Source organism: Somniosus microcephalus, unplaced genomic scaffold, assembly GCF_052327205.1.
Source record: "Somniosus microcephalus isolate GS21.2 unplaced genomic scaffold, FLI_Smic_1.0 unresolved_chr1, whole genome shotgun sequence".
NCBI lineage: Eukaryota > Metazoa > Chordata > Chondrichthyes > Squaliformes > Somniosidae > Somniosus > Somniosus microcephalus.
The window spans coordinates 170024625-170044629 of NW_028225179.1; the positions used below are offsets into that span (position 1 = coordinate 170024625).

At 48.5% G+C, this 20005-nt stretch overlaps 1 protein-coding gene and 1 pseudogene across 2 annotated transcripts in view; one reads left to right on the forward strand and one right to left on the reverse strand.

Moving 5' to 3' along the window:
* LOC147096552 (uncharacterized) overlaps positions 1-20005 on the forward strand; it is an 84546-nt gene that overhangs the window by 37014 nt on the left and 27527 nt on the right. The gene's annotated exons all lie outside the window — the stretch shown is intronic.
* On the reverse strand, positions 12873-18454 carry LOC147096553 (uncharacterized; annotated as a pseudogene).

Here is a 20005-nt window from a genome sequence, read left to right on the forward strand (position 1 = left end):
AAATAGGGCCCATTAGGGACAAAAGTGGCAATCTGTGTGGAGCCGGAAGATGTAGGAGGGGTTCTAAATGAATTTTTTGCATCTGTTTTCACTTTGGAGAAGGACGATGTAGACATTGAAATAGGGCGGGGGGACTGTGATATGCTCGAACATATTAACATCGAGAGAGAGGAGGTATTGGCGGTTTTAGCTGGCCTAAAATGGATAAATCCCCAGGCCCGGATGAAATGTATCCCAGGCTGCTGTGAGGCAAAGGAAGAGATTGCGGGGGCTCTAACACACATATTCAGGACCTCTCTGGCCACAGGGGATGTGCCAGAGGACTGGAGAACCGCTAATGTAGTACCATTATTCAAGAAGGGTAGTAGGGAAAAACCGGGGAACTACAGGCCAGTGAGCCTAACATCAGTGGTAGGAAAATTATTGGAAAAAATTCTGAGGGACAAAATTTGTCTCCACTTGGAGAGGCAAGGATTAATCGGGGATAGTCAGCATAGCTTTGTCAAGGGAAGATCATGTCTGACTAATTTGATTGAATTTTTTGATGGGGTGACGGTGTGTGGATGAGGGTAACGCAGTGGATGTGGTATACATGGATTTCAGTAAGGCCTTCGATAAAGTCCCGCACAGGAGACTGGTCAAGAAGGTAAGAGCCCATGGAATCCAGGGTGCCTTGGCACATTGGATACAAAACTGGCTTAGTGGCTGATATACCTATCAATTCGTCCAATAAAAAGCGACGAGTTAGGAACGTAACTAAAGGTTTTTATTGACTAAATAACAGAGCCCACCCTCGTGGGTGATCGGGTCCAACAAGGAGGAATACCAGCCAGTCGACTACCTTTATACCTGGGCAGGTAGGTGGAGCCATGGGCGGAGTCTGAGGTGGTCAGCCCAGGTATAACAGCGCGACAAGAGGCGACCTCGTATCGTGATACAACAGTGATAACGGTGATAACAATACAACAGTGATAACTATAGTGTAACGATAAAAGTGGTTTACCACATTCACCCCTTGTTTAGATTTGAGTCCGGCGGGGTGAAGTGTACTACCAGTTCTGGTATGTCAGTCTGTCCGGAGGCCTCGTAAGCCTCTCCGATCGTCGCAGCGGCGGTGCTGCATTATCCGGTGTTAGTGCTGGTGTCTGCGTGGTCGGCGAAGGCTCGTGGGGTTCCGGCATGCCGTCTACCTGGGCTGGAATTGGGGGGTGGTGGGGGGGGGTAAAGGTGGTGTCTCCGGAGTGCCCGAGGGTGCGAGGTCTCGTAAGGAGACAGTGTCCTCCCGCCCGTCTGGGTAAGCCACGTAGGCGTACTGGGGGTTGGCGTGCAGGAGGTTCACCCTCTCGACCAGGGGGTCTGTTTTATGGGCCCTCACGTGCTTTCGCAGCAAGACGGGCCCCGGAGAGGTCAGCCAGGTTGGTAGAGTGGTTCCCGTAGTCGACTTCCTGGGGAAAACAAACATTCGTTCATGGGGGGTGGCGTTAACGGCAGTGCAAAGTAGTGACCGGATGGAGTGCAGCGCTGTCGGGAGGACTTCCTGCCAGCGGGAGGTTGGGAGGCCCTTAGACTTTAAGGCTAAGAGGACGGCCTTCCATACCGTCGCGTTCTCTCTTTCCACCTGGCCGTTCCCTCGGGGGTTGTAGCTGGTGGTCCTACTTGCTGCAATACCTCTCGCTAGTAGGAACTGACGGAGTTCCTCGCTCATGAAAGAGGAGCCCCGGTCACTATGTATATAGTTTGGGAACCCGAACAAGGCGAAGAGGTCGTTCAGGCATTTAATGACCGTGGTACTGGTCATGTCTGGGCAGGGGAAGGCAAAGGGGAAACGGGAGTACTCATCAACAATGTTGAGGAAGTACACATTACGGTCAGAGGACGGGAGGGGCCCCTTAAAGTCGATGCTCAGGCGCTCGAAGGGGCGGGTGGCCTTGATCAGGCTTGCTCTGTCCGGCCTAAAGAAGTGCGGTTTGCACTCGGCACAGGTCTGGCAGTTCCTGGTTATGGTCCTGACCACCTCGATGGAGTAGGGCAGGTTGCGGGCCTTAATGAAGTGGTAAAGTCTGGTGACCCCGGGGTGGCAGAGGTCGTTGTGGAGGGTCTGAAGTCTATCACTTTGCGCGCTGGCGCATGTAATTCGTGAAAGAGCATCAGGGGGTTCGTTCAGCTTACCTGGCCGGTACAAGATATCATAATCGTAGGTGGATAGCTCGATTCTCCACCTCAAGATCTTGTCATTCTTGATTTTGCCCCTCAGCTTGTTATTAAACATAAAAGCGACCGAACGTTGGTCGGTAAGGAGGGTAAATCGTTTGCCTGCCAGGTAGTGCCTCCAGCGTCGTACCGCCTCCACAATCGCCTGGGCCTCCTTCTCGACCGACGAGTGTCGGATCTCAGGGCCCTGTAGGGTCCTTGAGAAGAAGGCCACCGGTCTCCCCTCCTGGTTAAGGGTGGCGGCTAGGGCGAAGTCGGATGCATCGCTCTCGACTTGGAAGGGGATGGACTCATCCACTGCGTGCATAGTGGCCTTGGCAATGTCTCCCTTAATGAGGGAGAAGGCTGCGCACGCTTCCTCCGTAAGGGGGAAGGATGTGGACTTCATGAGGGGTCTGGCTTTGTCCGCATAATTGGGCACCCATTGGGCATAGTAGGCGAAGAGCCCCAGGGTTCTCTTAAGTGCCTTAGGGCAGTGGGGGAGGGGTAGCTCCATGAGGGGGCGCATTCTTTCGGGGTCGGGGCCGATGAGTCCGTTCTCTACTACACAGCCAAGGATGGCAAGGCGCGAGGTGTTAAACACACATTTCTCCTTATTGTAGGTGAGGTTCAGCCGTTGGGCTGTACGGAGGAATTTCTCCAGATTCACGTCGTGGTCCTGCCGGTCGCGGCCGCAGATGGTGACATTATCTAGGTAGGGGAATGTGGCCTGCAGTCCGTTCTGGTCAACCATCCGGTCCATCTCCCTTTGGAAGACCGAGACCCCGTTGGTGACACCGAAGGGGACCCTAAGGAAGTGGTATAGGCGCCCATTCGCCTCGAAGGCGGTGTACTGGCGGTCCTCGGGGTGGATAGGGAGTTGGTGGTAGGCCGACTTAAGGTCGATGGTCGAGAATACGCGGTATTGTGCAATCTGATTGACCATGTCAGATATGCGGGGAAGGGGGTATGCGTCCAGCTGGGTGTATCTGTTTATGGTCTGGCTGTAGTCGATGACCAGGTGATTTTTATCGCCGGTCTTAACGACCACGACCTGGGCACGCCAGGGGCTGTTGCTCCCCTCGATGATGCCCTCCTTCAGGAGACGCTGCACCTCAGAGCTAATGAAAGCTCTGTCCCCAGCGCTGTACCGCCTGCTCTTGGTAGCGACGGGTTTGCAGTCGGGGGTGAGGTTAGCGAACAGGGAAGGTGGCGGCACCTTGAGGGTGGATAGGCTGCAGGTGTTACGCGGTGGGCGGTTTAACCTTCGCTGGTTGTCGACTGTGAGTGGGGGGAGGGGTCCACCGTATGCTAGGGTTACACTTTGGAGGTGGGATTGGAAGTCCAGCCCTAGTAGGACGGCAGCGCAGAGCTGGGGGAGGACGAGGAGTTTAAAGTTTTTATACTCTGTACCCTTAACCGACAAGGTCACAGCACAGTAGCCGCTAACGTCCGTGGCGTGGGACCTCGATGCCATCGAGATTCGGTTGCGCGTTGGCAGGACAGGGAGGGAGTAGTGGCTCACCGTGTCTGGGTGGATGAAGCTCTCCGTGCTTCCGCTGTCGAACAGGCAGGTCGTGGCGTGGCCGTTTACTTTGATGTCCATCATCGACTTGGACAGGTGGTGTGGGCGGGCTTGATCCAGAGTGACGGAGGCTAGTGTGTAGGTAAGCGAGTCGTTGTCGTCTGCGGGCGAGGCGGTCGTCGGGTCCGGGGGCCCGGTGGCAGTCGGGCGTGGTGGGTAAAATGGCGTCTCCCACGAGGTAGGACAAAATGGCGGAGAAGATGGCTGCCCCCATAACTCACATGAGGCACTATTGGGGTTGGTTGCCTTGATCAAAGATGGCCGCCCCCATGACTCACGTGTGGGGATACTGGCCTCAGTTGCCGTGAAAGAAGATGGCCGCCCCCACAGTTCGCATGAGGCACTGCTGGCCTCTGAAGATCCGCTCCTGCAGGCCTTAGAGAAGTGGCCTTTCTTCCTGCAGGTTGAGCAGGTAGAGTTCCTGGCTGGGCAGCGCGACCTCGGGTGCTTCTCCTGGCCGCAAAAGAAGCAGCCGGCGGCCCGATCGCGGGTGCCCGATGTCGGAGCCGGTACCGGGGGTGGCGGGCCCGGTCGGGTCCGGGACGCCGACGCTGAGGTAGGTCCCGGGGGCGGCGCTGCGAAGGGTATTGCGGTAGGGGTCGGGCCCGAGTCCCAGGGTCGCGAGCAGTACCTGGAAAACGCCTCCTGGTCCTGATGGGCCACCTCCAGGGAGAGAGCGAGGGCTTCAGCTTTGTCCAGGTCGAGGTCTTTAGCTTCAAGCAGTCTTTGCCGTGAGTAGTCGGACCGTAGGCCTTTCACAAAGGCATCGCGGATATTATCTTCCGTATTTTCAACAGCCGTCACCGCTTTAAAGTCACAGTTCCTGCCGAGTGCTCTTAGCGCCCGTAAAAATTCAGCTACAGACTCTCCTGGCTGTTGCGGGCGGGATCTTAGGAGGTGCCTGGTGTACGTGTAATTTACCGGGCTGCGGTACTGCTGTTTCAGTAGGTTGATAGCGGCCTCGTATGTAGTCGTATCCTGGATGAGTGCGTATACTCTCGGGCTCGCTTGGGCGTTCAGAAGTCTTAGTTTGGATCTCTGCGGGGCGCCGGATTCTTCCAGGTAGGATTCGAAGCAGTCCAGCCAGTGTTTGAAGTTGAGGGCTGAGTTTGCTGCCTGTGGGTTTAGATCCAGGTACGGTGGTTTGAGGGCTTGCAGCCAAGCCGGCTGGTGTAGCCCGGTGTCTGAAAGCTGCTGTGGCTGTGCTTCTGGGAGGGCTCCTGGCTGGTCAGTAGTAGACATCTTTAAAATTTAGTCAATAAAATTGATATACCTATCAATTCGTCCAATAAAAAGCGACGAGTTAGGAACGTAACTAAAGGTTTTTATTGACTAAATAACAGAGCCCACCCTCGTGGGTGATCGGGTCCAACAAGGAGGAATACCAGCCAGTCGACTACCTTTATACCTGGGCAGGTAGGTGGAGCCATGGGCGGAGTCGGAGGTGGTCAGCCCAGGTATAACAGCGCGACAAGAGGCGACCTCGTATCGTGATACAACGGTGATAACAATACAACAGTGATAACTATAGTGTAACGATAAAAGTGGTTTACCACAGTGGCCGAAGGCAGAGGGTGATGGTCGAAGGTTGTTTTTGTGACTGGAAGCCTGTGTCCAGTGGGGTACCACAGGGATCGGTGCTGGGTCCCTTGCTGTTTGTGGTCTACATTAATGACTTGGATGTGAATGTAAAAGGTATGATCAGTAAGTTCGCGGATGATACAAAAATTGGTAGGGTGGTAAATAGCGAGGAGGGTAGCCTCAGTCTGCAGGACGATATAGATGGGTTGGTCAGATGGGCGGAACAGTGGCAAATGGAATTTAACCCGGAAAAGTGCGAGGTGATGCACTTTGGGGGGACTAACAAGGCAAGGGAATACACAATGAATGGAAAGACCCTAGGCAAGACGGAGGGTCAGAGGGATCTGGGTGTGCAAGTACATAGATCCCTGAAGGCGGCGGAACAGGTGGATAAGGTGGTAAAAAAGGCATATGGGATACTTGCCTTCATTAGCTGAGGCATTGAATATAAGAGCAAGGAGGTTATGATGGAGCTGTATAAAACACTGGTTAGGCCACAGCTGGAATACTGTGTGCAGTTCTGGTCGCCACACTACAGGAAGGATGTGATCGCGTTAGAGAGGGTGCAGAGGAGATTCACCAGGATGTTACCAGGGCTGGAGCGCTTCAGCTATGAAGAGACTGGGCAGATTGGGTTTGTTTTCCTTGGAGCAGAGGAGGCTGAGGGGGGACATGATTGAGGTGTACAAAATTATGAGGGGCATAGATAGGATGGATGCTGAGGAGCTTTTTCCCTTATTAGAGGGGTCAATAACTAGGGGGCATAGATTCAAGGTAAAGGGCGGGAGGTTTAGAGGGGATTTGAGAGAACTTTTTCACCCAGAGGGTGGTTGGAGTCTGGAACTCACTGCCTGAAAGGGTTGTGGAGGCAGGAACCCTCACAACATTTAAGAAGCATTTGGATGAGCACTTGAAATGCCATAGCATACAAGGCTACGGACCAAATGCTGGAATATGGGATTAGTTTAGACAGGGCTTGATGGCCGGCGCGGACACGATGGGCCTCTATCCGTGCTGTATTACTCTATGACTCTGATACACACTGGTCCTGGAGATAGACTGGGGAGAAAGGTCAGAGAGAGTCCCATTGACTCAGATGATGTCCCCACACTATTACTGCAGATTTGGTTTTCCCAATCTATACATAGCTTAAAATCCCCCATGATTAATATATTACCCTTGCTACATGCACCTCTAGTTCCCTGATTTTATACGCCGCCCTACATTACAACTACAGTTTGGGGGCCTATAAACGCCTCCAACCAATGTTTTCTGCCCCTTGCTGTTTCTTGGCTCCACCCTGTGGTGATTATTCTTGTTTTATAAGAAGCATTGTGATTGGTTGCCTGTTTTCCTGCCTTGAGATATATGCTGTAAACTTATTGGTTAGTTGATTCCATGTGACCTGTGGTGGCCACAGTTTTCTACAGTTTGGTTGAGACTGGGTGCTCAACATGTACTGCTGGTTTTTTAAGGTTAATGAAGCCTAGCTTTTGAAAGGCAATCTGCTCTTTATTTCACACCCAAACTGATATTTTTACTTTATTTTCGGAGCGAAGATCATTTCTCTCTCATGTCTTTATCCCATCCTTTATCGACATGAGACCAAAACTGTGCCCGGTACTCCGGTGTTGTTTCACCAAAGCTCTGTACAATTGTAGCAAGACTTCCTCACTGTTGTATTCCAACCCCTTGTAATAAAGGCCAACATGCCATCCGCCTGCCCAATTGCTCGCTGTACCTGCATGCTAACTTTGTTTCCTGTACGAGAACACCTAAATCTCTCTGAACACCAACATTTAATAATGTTTCACCATTTAAAAAAGGTTCTGTTTTTCTGTTCTTCCTACTAAAGTGAATACGCACACATTTCCCCACATTATGTTCCATCTGTCACCTTACTGCCCGCACACTTAGACTGCCCATATCCCTTTGCAGGCTCTGTGTCCCCATAGCTTACTTTCCCACCTAGCTTTGTATCAGCAGCAAACTTGAATACATTACACTCGGTCCCTTCATCTAAGTCATTAATATAGATTGTAAATAGCAGAGGCCCCAGCACTGATCCTTGTGGCACCCCACTAGCCTGCCAAGCTGAAAATGTCCTGTTTATCCCTACTCTCTGTTTTCTGTCAGTTAACCAATCCTCTATCAATGCTAATAGTCATAACGGCACAGAAGGAGGCCATTCGGCCCATCGAGTCCGTGCCGGCTCTGTCGAGCAATCCAGTCAGTCCCATTCCCCCGCTCTATCCCCGTAGCCCTGCAAGTTTATTTCCCTCAAGTGCCTATCCAGTCTCCCCTTGAAAACATTGAGTGTCTCCGCTTCCACCACTTCCGTCGGCAGCGAGTTCCCGGTCCTCACCACTCGCTGCGTAAAAAGGTTTTTATTCTCATCCCCCCCTGTACCTCTTGTCCAAAACCTTAAATCTGTGTCCCCTAGTCCTTGTACCATCCATTAGTGGGAACAGCCTTTCCCTGTCTAGCCTATCCAAACCCATCATAATCTTGTACACCTCGATCAAATCACCCCTCAACCTCCTTTGCTCTAATGAAAACAAATCCAGCTTCTCCAACCTGTCCTTGTAGCTAATATATTCCCCTCAACCCCATGAGTCCTTATCTTGCACAGCAACCTTTTATGTGGCACCTTATCAAATGCCTTTTGGCAATCCAAATATTTTACATCCACCAGTTCCCCATTATCTATCCAGCTAGTTGCATCCTCAAAAAACAGTAATAGCATGATTTCTCTTTCATAAAACCATGTTGACTCCGCCTGATCATATGATTTTCTAAGTGCCCTCTTACCCCTCCCTTAATAATGGATTCCAGCATTTTCCTGACGCCAGGCTCACTGGCCTGCAGTGCCCTGCTTTCTCTCTTCCTCCTTTCTAGAATAGCGGGGTTACTTTTTCTACCTTCTAATCCGCTGGGACTGTTCCAGAATCTAGGGGATTTTGGAAGATCACGACCAATGCATCCACTCTCTCTTCAGCCACCTCTTGTCGAACCCTAGGATGTCGGCCGTCAGGTCCAGGGGATTTGTCGGATTTTAGTCCCATTAGTTTCTCAAGTACTTTTTTTCTCGAAGGAACTTAAAGTAATTGATCTCAGTCCTTTCATTAGTCCCTTGGTTCCCTGCTATTTTTGGTGCGCTATTTGTGCCTTCTACTGTGAAGACAGATACAAAATATTTGTTTAAAATCTGCCATTTCCTTTCCCATTATAATTTCTCCTGTCTCAGCCTCTAAGGGACCAATGTTTACTTTTGCTACTCTTCATGTTTACTTACTTTCAGAAGCTCCTACAATTTTTAAATGTTTCTTGCTGGTATACTCAGTCGATTTTCTCCCTTTTTATCAATTTTTGGTCATCGTTTGCTGGTTAACAGAATTAAACTTCCCAATGCAATTTCACACGCTAAAGGTCTGCTTCTGTAAATAGCATTCAGGTACATTTATCGTTTATTACTCGCTCAGGAACAAAGAGTTCGAGGTTGATACCATAGAAACTTGGGACCAGACAGCACAGAATGAGGCCATTGGGCACAGCGGGCCCTTTGAAAGAGCAGGCCAATGTGTCCCACTCCCCTGCTCTGTGCCCAGAGCACTGCTAATGTTCTCCCCTTTGTGTATTTCACTAATTCAGGTTTAAAAGTTACTATTGTCTCTGCTCCCATCACTCATTCAGACATTGCTTTCCAGATCATAACACGATGCCTACAAACAATAAAGAGTAGATTGCCTTTCAAAAGCTAGGCTTTATTAACCTTAAAAACCAGCAAGTACATGTTGAGCACCCGGTCTCAACCAAGCTGTAGAGAACTGAATTTAAGATGGCCACCACAGGTCGCATGGAATCAACTAACCAATAAGTTTACAGCATATATCTCAAGGCAGGAAAACAGGCAACCAATTACAATGTTTCTTATAAAACAAGAATAATCACCACATTCACCCCTCCTTTTAAAATATACTTCAACCTAGGTAGCCTTTACAGTTTACAATTAGTTATTTATGACTAGAGCAATACATGTATAATGCCTTCAACAATTTTAAAATTTTACTATTAAATTATTAATTATTTTAAAAGTCCATTTTTAATCGGTCGACCGGATATCTTGTTCGTGTCGACCTTCTTAGCCTTGGTGAAGTTCCTTGCCCTCCCACACCAGGAGACACAGAAATATCTTCTGCAGGGAGGCTATCAATATCCCGATTATCAACGGTTTCCGGATTGGAAGTCCCATTAGAAGGTAGACTGGGAGGGTCATGAACATCCATCGGGGGCAGACTAAGAGAATTGTAAGTGTCTGCAATAGGATTGGAAATGTTCGTAGTATCTGTGACGACATCAACATTATCTGAATTATGGCTATTGTTAATGTCCTCAGGAGCGGGCTGGCCACCACAAGGAGCTAAGTCTTTAACTGAAACCGTACTTTCTTTCCCATCTTGGAATCGAATGTGAGCATATTGGGAATTTGCCTCCAATAGCTCCACCTCCTCCACTAAAGGATCATACTTTGACAGTCTAACATGGCGTCGGAGCAGCACAGGTCCCTGCATAGTAAGCCATGAAGGTACCGAATATCCCGTAGTGGATCTCCGCGGATAGTTGAAGAGCCTTTCATGGGGGGTCACATTAGTAGCCGTTGGAAGCAATGATCTAATGGAATGCAGGGCATCAGGCAGTACCATTTCGCACTGTGTATTCTTAAGGTTCCGGGATGTCAAAGCCAACATAACTGCCTTCCAGATCACCCCATTGTATCGTTCGCACTGTCCATTACCCTGGGGATTATACGGGGTAGTTCTGCTAGTAGAAATTCCCCGACTCTGGAGGTATTCCTTCAACTGGGAAGACATAAAAGAACTTCCCTGATCTGAATGGATATACGCAGGCATCCCAAAGATGACAAAAAGTTGAGTCAGACATTTAATAACTGTAGCAGCTGATACATCTGCACAAGGAAAAGCAAAAGGGAACCTTGAAAACTCATCCAAAACAGTAAATATATATCGATTCTGAGTCATTGAAGGAAGAGGCCCCTTAAAATCAACGCTCAGGCGTTCAAAGGGAGAAGTAGCCTTTATAAGATGAGCTCGTTGAGGCTTAAAGAAATTCGGTTTACACCGGGTGCAGACAGAGCATGACTAAGTCATCCGCTTGACGTCTTCAACTGAAAAGGGCAAATTCTTACTGCGTACGAAGTGTATCATCCTCGTAACACCAGGATGGCACAAAGCATTATGAAGATTAATAAGCGTATCTCCGTGAAGCACAGAACAATAAGCCCTCGACAGCGCATCAGCGGCAACATTATCCTTCCCCGGACGATAGACTATATCGAAATGGTAGCATGCCAACTCGATCCTCCACCTCATTATTTTATCATTCTTGATCTTTCCGAAATGTTTGACATCAAACATGAAGGACACAGATTTTTGGTCAGTTACTAACGTAAAATGTCGCCCAGATAAATAATGTCTCCATTTACGCAGTGCTTCTACTATTGCGTACGCCTCTTTCTCGATTGATGAATGTCTCTGCTCACTATGGCTCAGAGTACGTGAGAAAAAGGCCACAGGTCTTCCATTTTGGTTCAGGGTAGCCCCAATTGCAAAATCGGAAGCGTCCGTCCACAAAGGGAACCTGCTCGTCAATAGAATGCACAACTGCTCCAAGGATATCCTTTTTAAGATTATCAAAACACATCCTGGCCTCCCATGATAGAGGATATGTCGTCACCCGAATAAGGGGCCGGATCTTCTGCGAGAAGTTTGCAATCCAATTAGAATAATAAGAAAACAGTCCAACAACTCGTTGCAAGGCCTTAGAATCAGTAGGGCAAGGTAACTCAATTAGTGGTCGCAGCCATTCTGGATCTGGTTTAATCTTATTTCCCGAGATAATATACCCCAGTAAATTTACCTCGGTGGTCGAAAAGATACACTTCTCTTTTTATTGAAAGTTAAGCCAACTTTTTCCGCAACTTGAAGGAATCTTTCTAGATTAAAATCGTGCTCCACCCTTGATTTGCCACACACCGTGATGTCATCTAAATATGAGAAGGTGCCAGAGAGAGAATTATCACCTATAAAAGCATCCATTGCCCGTTGAAAACAGGCGACACCGTTAGTAACACCGAATGGTACTCGGCAGAACTGGTACAGCTTTCCGCCAGCTTCAAAGGCCGTATATGGTTTGTCCCTCTTAGCGATAGGAATCTGATGATAAGCACTCTTTAGATCAATAGTGCTAAAAACCTTATATTGAGATACTTTATTGATAAGCTCATCAATCTTAGGCAGGGGGTACGCATCTAATTGAGTATACCTGTTAATAGTTTGAGTGTAGTCTATCACCATTCGCTTCTTATGTCTCTCATTAGTGGTGACAACTACCTGTGCCCGCCAGGGCGAAAAACTAGGTTCAATGATTCCTTCCGATAAAAGACGTTGAACTTCAGAATTAATAAATTCTTTATCCTGACTGCTATACCTTCTTCACTTGGTAGTAATTGGCTTACAGTCCGGCATCAAATTGGAAAAAAGTGATAATGGAGAAATGAATAAAGAAGTTAATCCACAAATAGACAAAGGTGGCTTGGTTCCTCCGAAAGAAAGACTGAGGGACTCATGTAATTGAAGCACATCGTGACCAATCAAAATGTCCGCACAGAGATTAGGCAGAACGGATAGGCGTATATCAGTATACGTATTACCTAGGAGAATTAATTTCACAAGGCAACAACCAGCTACTTGTGAGGTGAGAGTCGTCTGAGCCATACACACCTGATAGGAAACAGGCGAAATTTTCAAACGCTTCTCCCTCACAAACTGAAGACTTATGAAGCTCTCAGTACTGCCCGTATCTATAAGGGCCTTCACTTCTAACCCATTAACTTGGGCCATAACGAAAGCTTTGTTTAGGCCATGGGAAAAGGCGGCAGAAACTGATGCAATAAAAGCCCTATCTAAAGGCTGAATGGTCGCAGAGGAGGCAACCGATTTGCAAACACATGCGTAATGACCTCCCTTGCCACATTTACTACACACAGCCTCCCGGGCAGGGCACTTCAAACGGGGGTGCCGGGCGTTCCCGCAAAAATAACACTTCTGAATCCTAGAGACAGCAGCTGCCGAAATAGAAACTGTTTCGGAATCTGATAAACCACTCCTATTAAATCCACGTAACTCCCTTTCATTTGGAACTGCCGAAACCACGGTCGCAGGCCGATCAAAAAGAGCATAAGAATCCGAACTTCTCTGAGCCAAATCCAATGTAGAGGCTTGCTCAAAAGCACTCAAGATCCAAGGTCTTATTTTCTAATAACCGCTGACGAATTGATCTAGACAGTAATCCATTAATAAATGCATCCCGTACCGACTCTTCCCTATGTTCTTCTGCAGACATGGCCTTATAATTACAGTTAGCACTGTAAGAACCGGGTTTTTCTGGTCCTCTTCTTGAGTTCCGTAGTACGAAGAATTCCAGGCTCGAGGGTTCGGAGAGTTAAAACAACATCATTTTATTCATTACTGTTCGGAGTGGTCATACAGCATATCGACAGTACATTCGTGTCCCGAGGGTCACCCCGGGTTAGACACGTGGTGCCAGCATTTATGTCCCCGGGAGATGTCTGACCCTCTTGATGTTCCACACGCCTTCTGGCTAAGAGAGAGAATACCTGTGGGGAAGCCCTTATTATACCATTGGACAAGGGTCACTACATCACTTCCCTGGCAACAAGTGTTTCGTTACATCACTTCCCTGGCAACAAGCGTTCTCCAATAAGGGGTCACTCAAGCCCTTTCGGTTTGACCATGATCTGGTCTTCAGTCTGGCAGGCAAGTCCTGACTTGTCTCACTGCTGTGGGCACCGAACAATGGCTAGTCAATCATTCTCTAGTCAGCAGTTAGGCTTTTTCAGTGGCCCTGATCTGGTCGTTAGCACTTCGTTAACACTTGGCCTCAGGCTGAGGCAGATTCTCTCTGTGCTGCTAGCTTTTGCACTTTGCAAAGCTGGGGCTGCTTTTTAATCTAATCTAGACTTTCCTTGTGTGAAGCCATTTTGTAAGCCAATTCATTGCCCATTTTATTCCCATTTCCACATCCAAACCATTTTTGTAAGCCAATTCATTGCCCATTTTATTCACATTTCCACATCCCTCCCTTTGATTCTTTATACAATCTACAAGAATCATTATATACAAGGTATATTCTTGATAGTGCACTTTATCAAAAACACACCCTGTGTCTCCGTTTTGTTTGTGTTCTGGCCATGAACACAACCAAAAGGGTTTTAATTTAGAATTTACAGATAACTGTAGGACCGAACCGGCTTCCTCTGGGGGTTCCCCCTGCTTTGCTGTGTCTACTTCTACCCATATTCGGGAGAGGCGAGGGGGTATAGTAGCTCCTGCACGACTTATACAACATTTGATACTATTTACAACAATAATAATTCCCAAAATTACACCACTTATAACAATCAAACCATACAGTAATTTCTGTCCCAATGTTTTCAGCCATGTAAACCATCCTTCACCCTGTCCGGCTTCAATGAAGTCGGCCAGTTGATTTTCAATCTTGTCTATAGCGTCTTGGATATTTTGTCTCTCACTATTGATGTTTGTAATGCATTTGTCTCCTATAATCATACACACACCTCCCTCTTGTGCCAAGAGGTAGTTCAAAGCATATCGGTTTTGCATGCTAAAAAGACGTAGGGTTGCCATTTCCTTATTTATGGCGGTTAATGCTTTAATGGTGCTATTGCCCAGGAGGGTGATTCCGCACATTAGATAATTCCTATTCTTGGCTGCTATCACTCCTGCGCCCCCTCCCAATGATATGGCCGATAGAATACCCCACCCTACTGAGCTACCCAGTGTGGTCGGATCTCGCCAATCTGCACAGAACTCCTCGGAGACTGCCCGGCGTTTCCGTCTGGATGGTGTACTGGTGGGGCAGGGAACAGCTACGGGGGCGATTACTCCTACTGCGAAGAGAGAGGGGAGTTTTGGCGTCGCTATTGTATACATTCCATTGAGGAGGAACGCAAACCCGTGCTTCGCTCGGTAACATTTGACCTCCCGGTTATCAACCTTCGCAAACTGTGTCTAATAATAGTTAAGGGGGTCATTTGAGTTTCCCCCAGACCCGGACAGCTGGAATGTATCAAATGGGAAGATCCATTTACCGGATGATACATGGGTCCCGTTACACTGACCACAAATGAATTGTCTTCCTGCTGTGACATTAAAGCACCTTGTTCCTCGCATGTACAGGCCAGCTGGCCCCTGTGTACCTGACAGTGGTGTCGGGCACATTGTTGCTGTATGCAGGTATTGTCCTGGGGGACAAGGGCATATACGCATCCCCATCCCTTACCCGTAAAACACGGGATAGTTACCTGACGTTGTGCAATTCTCACCCACGAGCCCTCGGCAACCGGGGTCTGTTGAGCTTATTAGCTGCACGCATTGCCCCCGAACACCCTGGCTATATCGACCCCGTCTGGCCCTCGCATGTCTGTTTCGTTGTGTCGGCGGTATATAGTGGGAGGGGTTGCCAACCTGGCGTGGCTGCAAACCAGGATTCCACTGATGTGGCCAGGGGGTAGCATACACTCCGGTCTCCGTGTATCTGTAGGTGGGTCTGATAAAATAAGTTATTCTCTATACCTCCTACCCATGTTAGAAAAGGGGTAAAGGAGATGGCTAGCAATATGTTGATGGGAATCATGGTACACAATAAGTCCAATTTATTCTTCTGTTGGGGCTCCTGTCGTATCTCTTTTCACGTGTGACGCGTGTATCCAAGCCTTCTTTCCTTGTACTTTCACGGCTGCTCCTGTGGTCAACAGGATGACATACGGACCTTCCCACTTGTCTTCCAGGGGGGCTGGCTTTATTTTCTTTACCCAAACTTGTAGCCCGGGGACTAAACTGTGTCCTCCCGGTGGGGGTTCTTGCCAAGCTGCGCTGACCTGTTGGGAAGCAAAACTGACAGCATCTGTTAGATCTTTGCAATACTTTAGTACTGTGTCACTTAGAAGATGAATGTCAGCCCTACGTAGATCTATTGTTCCGGGTAGCGACATTGGTCTACCGGTAACGACCTCATAGGGGCTGAGTCCAGTGGTCCTATTCGGGGTGGCTCGAATACTACATAGGACAAGGGGTAGGGCCTGAGGCCATGGCACTCCTTCAGAGTGATACTTAGTGAGCCGTTGTTTAACCTGCAGCTGTCAGAGAACCTTGTCCAAAGTCATGAGCGATGCCAAAAGCATATCTAGAATCGGTATATATATTGGCCGTCTTGTCTCCAGCATAGAGACAGGCTTGGGTGAGGGCGACTAGTTCTGCCTGTTGTGCTGAGGCCCCTCCTCCCATACTTCCTGCTCGTACTACTGCGAATTCTGTTGTAACCGCCCACCCTGCCAATCGGGTTCCTTTTTCCACAAAGGATGACCCATCCGTGTAAAGGACCATTTCGGGATTGTGTAAGGGTAGTTCCTGTGTCTCAGCCCTCTGCTGCTCAACTTTCGGCACTTTCTCGAGAGCCAGTTTCTTCCCCGAGATTTCCCTCGGTCGATTACACTGTAGTTAAAAGTCTCGCTTGCTAAATACACCACCTTAGTCTTCGGTACTACGTTAAGCCCCAGTTTCTGGTACACCAGGCTGGCCCCAGCTTCCGACAGATAGCCCTGATTGAGGACAAGACAGTCTCTGCCAAAGCAGCACGGACAGCAGAGCTTCTGCAGCCACTTGGTCCATTTAGGGTTCAGCTGACCATACGGTTCCTCATTTTTAGTTTTAAAAACACCGATAATTTTCCCGCCGGGCTCGGGGATGAAGTAGCTGCCGCTCGAGCCCTGGCTGATGCGCTGCGGGAAGATGCCGATCTCCTGCGCATGCTCGGCGCGCCACACCGCCTCGCTGGAAATGGACATCAAGCACTCGGCGGCGAAGTAATCGCGGCAGGCGAACGCAGACATGGCTAGGACTGGAAGAAGGACTCTCTCCGCTTTCTCTCTCTCTCTCCTGTATGTTGGGATCTTGCTTTCACTCGCTCTCCCTCCTCCCTCTCCGTAAGGTGCTTGGATTAAAAAACGCAAATCTCCAGCTGGACTGGAACCGGCGAACTGAGCCCGATGCGCCGTGGCCCCGATGCTTTGTCTGGCTGCGTTAAGTAGGGCGTTTGCTCGTCCGGTGATGGCCATATTTACTATTGCCGTCAGGGCGGCCGACTCTCTTGCGCTAACTACTACTGCTATAACCTGGTAATAGGTATAAATTCGGAGATTTCGGCCGCCTACTTCATGTTTTTGTAACCTGATGGGGGCAAGGCGTGGGGCTGGTTTCTTGGTTATATCTTCTTCATCTGATGAGTCCGTAAGAGGAGTATTTATTTTAGCAATATGGGCTTCGTTTGATCGGGGTTGGAGCGTGGGCTGTTCATATGCCGGAGGGGCTGTAGGGGGCGCTGCAGGATAGGTAGGATACAAGGGCGTCGGAGTAATCGTCACCACTCCGGGACTTTCCCTGTGTATCTCCCTTTCCTTCTTGGTTTTTGCCTTCCACTTTTCTGCTCTTTCGTTTGCTTTTTCAAGGCATTTTTGGTGTTTCTCTAACTCGGTTTTGTATTTTGTTATCTGTTCATGGAGAGCTGTTTTTTGTTCTTTTTCTTTGGCCTCTGCCGCCTTCCGAGTTATTTCCCCTCTCTGCCTACACTGTTTCAAGGTGGCCAATACCCAGCCCATTTTTCTTTTCCCTCCTTTCATACGGGTGGTCTTGCCCCATGCTCTTTTTATATCATCAAGGGACCATTGTCCTTTTGAGGCACCAAATTTTTGTTCGATATTATATTCATGTTGTGGGACATCGAATGTACTTTCTATATACTGCTTGAGTTGGATTACTATTTCTTCTAACGTGGTCTCAGGAGGGGCTCTGCCTCCTTTTTCCGTCGTTGGTTTTCTACTTGGTTCTGTCATGTTGCCACAGGTCGTAGACTTAACGAATAAGTTTAAAATAGACTAGAGTCGTCCCGGACTCTGCCGCGTGCTAGCTAGCAATGGGACCTGTGCTCCGTTAACCGCCAGCCAGAGGGTACGCTACCCGGTTGGTTCGTTCAATAAAGATCGCAGAGACAGGGTGCAAAAAGGGCACAATAAATTCCAGTGCTTACCTTTTTCCCCTTTCTTGATGTCTTGCGATCCTGCCGTGACTACGCCAAGTTGTAAGAACCGGGTTTTTCTGGTCCTCTTCTTGAGTTCCATAGTACGAAGAATTCCAGGCTCGAGGGTTCAGAGAGTTAAAACAACATCATTTTATTCATTACTGTTCGGAGTGGTCATACAGCATATCGACAGTACATTCGTGTCCCGAGGGTCACACCGGGTTAGACACGTGGTGCCAGCATTTACGTCCCCGGGAGATGTCTGACCCTCTTGATGTTCCACACGCCTTCTGGCTAAGAGAGAGAGAGAATACCGGTGGGGAAGCCCCTATTATACCGTTGGACAAGGGTCACTACATCACTTTCCTGGCAACAAGTGTTTCCTTACATCACTTCCCTGGCAACAAGCGTTCTCCAATGGGGATCACTCAAGCCCTTTCGGTTTGACCATGATCTGGTCTTCAGTCTGGCAAGCAAGTCCTGACTTGTCTCACTGCTGTGGGCACCGAACAATGGCTAGTCAATCATTGTCTAGTCAGCAGTTAGGCCCTTTCAGTGGCCCTGATCTGGTCGTTAGCACTTCGTTAACACTTGGCCTCAGGCTGAGGCAGATTCTCTGTTCTGCTAGCTTTTGCACTTTGCAAAGCTGGGGCTGCTTTTTAATCTAATCTAGACTTTCCTTGTGTGAAGCCATTTTGTAAGCCAATTCATTGTCCATTTTATTCACGTTTCCACAATACCCAGTCTAACCATCCCGTAAACACTCCAGGAATTCCTCCTCCACAGTAGAGGACATGAGAGGGGGGGAGGTAGTCCCTTTAAATGTGGACGGGGTGGGTGTCCCTTTAAATGTGGAGGGGGTGGGTATCCCTTTAAATGTGAAGGGGGTGGGTGTCCCTTTAAATGGAGTATAAAAACAGGGAAATCTTGCTGCAGTTATACAGGGTATTGGTGAGGCCACACCTGGAATACTGCATGCAGTTTTGGTTTCCATATTTAAGAAAAGATATACTTGCTCTCGAGGCGGTTCAGAGAAGGTTCACTCGGTTGATTCCAGAGATGAGGGGGTTGACTTATGAGGAAAGGTTGAGTAGGTTGGGACTCTACTCATTGGAATTCAGAAGAATGAGAGGCGATCTTATCGAAACATATAAGATTGTGAGGGGACTTGATCGGGTGGATACGGTGAGGATGTTTGGGGCATAATCTTAGAATAAGGGGCTGCCCTTTCAAAACTGAGATGAGGAGAAACTTCTTCACTCAGAGGGTGGTAAATCTATGGAATTTGCTGCCCCAGAGAGCTGCAACATTAAATAGATTTAAAACGGAGACAGACAGTTTACATAAGAACATAAGAAATAGGAGCAGGAGTAGGCCAATCGGCCCCTCGAGCCTGCTCCGCCATTCAATAAGATCATGGCTGATCTGATCCTAACATCAAATCTACTTCCAATCTCCATCCCACCCGAACCCATGTGATCTCCTGGGAGAGGCGAAAAACCAGATAAAAAATCCAATGGCCAATTTGGGCGAAAAAAATCTGGGAAATTCCTCTCCGACCCATCTAGGTGATCGAAACTCGTCCAGGAGATCACTCTGTCCCTGTATTTCCTGCAGTACTTACCTTCTGTAAAAGGTGATCTCCACCCCAGCCAGGAACAGGCCCAATTTACTCTTGAAGGACTCCTAGCTGGCAGCCTGTTCCCGAGGTCTCCACTAATCCCTGTGAATAGAACCATCTCCTGAAATCTAACACAGAATTAGAACACAAGAAGTAGGAGCAGGACCAGGCTACACAGCCCCTGGGCCCACTCCGCCACCCACAGGGCCATGACCGTTCCGAACCTAGACTCAAGTCCGATTTCCTGCCCGCTCCCCGTAACCCCTAATTCCCTTTACTTCTAGGAAACTGTCTATTTCTGTTTTAAATTTATTTAATGATGTAGCTTCCACAGCTTTCTGGGGCAGCAAATTCCACAGACCTACTACCCTCTGAGTGAAGAAGTTTCTCCTCATCTCAGTTTTGAAAGAGCAGCCCCTTATTCTAAGATTATGCCCCCTACTTCTAGTTTCACCCATCATTGGGAACATCCTCACCGCATCCACCCGATCAAGCCCCTTCACAATCTTATATGTTTCAATAAGATCGCCTCTCATTCTTCTGAACTCCAATGAGTAGAGTCCCAATCTACTCAACCTCTCCTCATATGTCCACCCCCTCATCCCCGGGATTAACCGAGTGAACCTTCTTTGTACTGCTTCGAGAGCAAGTATGTCTTTTCTTAAGTATGGACACCAAAACTGTATGCAGTATTCCAGGTGCGGTCTCACCAATACCTTGTATAACTGCAGCAATACCTCCCTGTTTTTATATTCTATCCCCCTAGCAATAAAAGCCAACATTCCATTGGCCGCCTTGGATCACCTGCTGCACCTGCATACTAACTTTTTGAG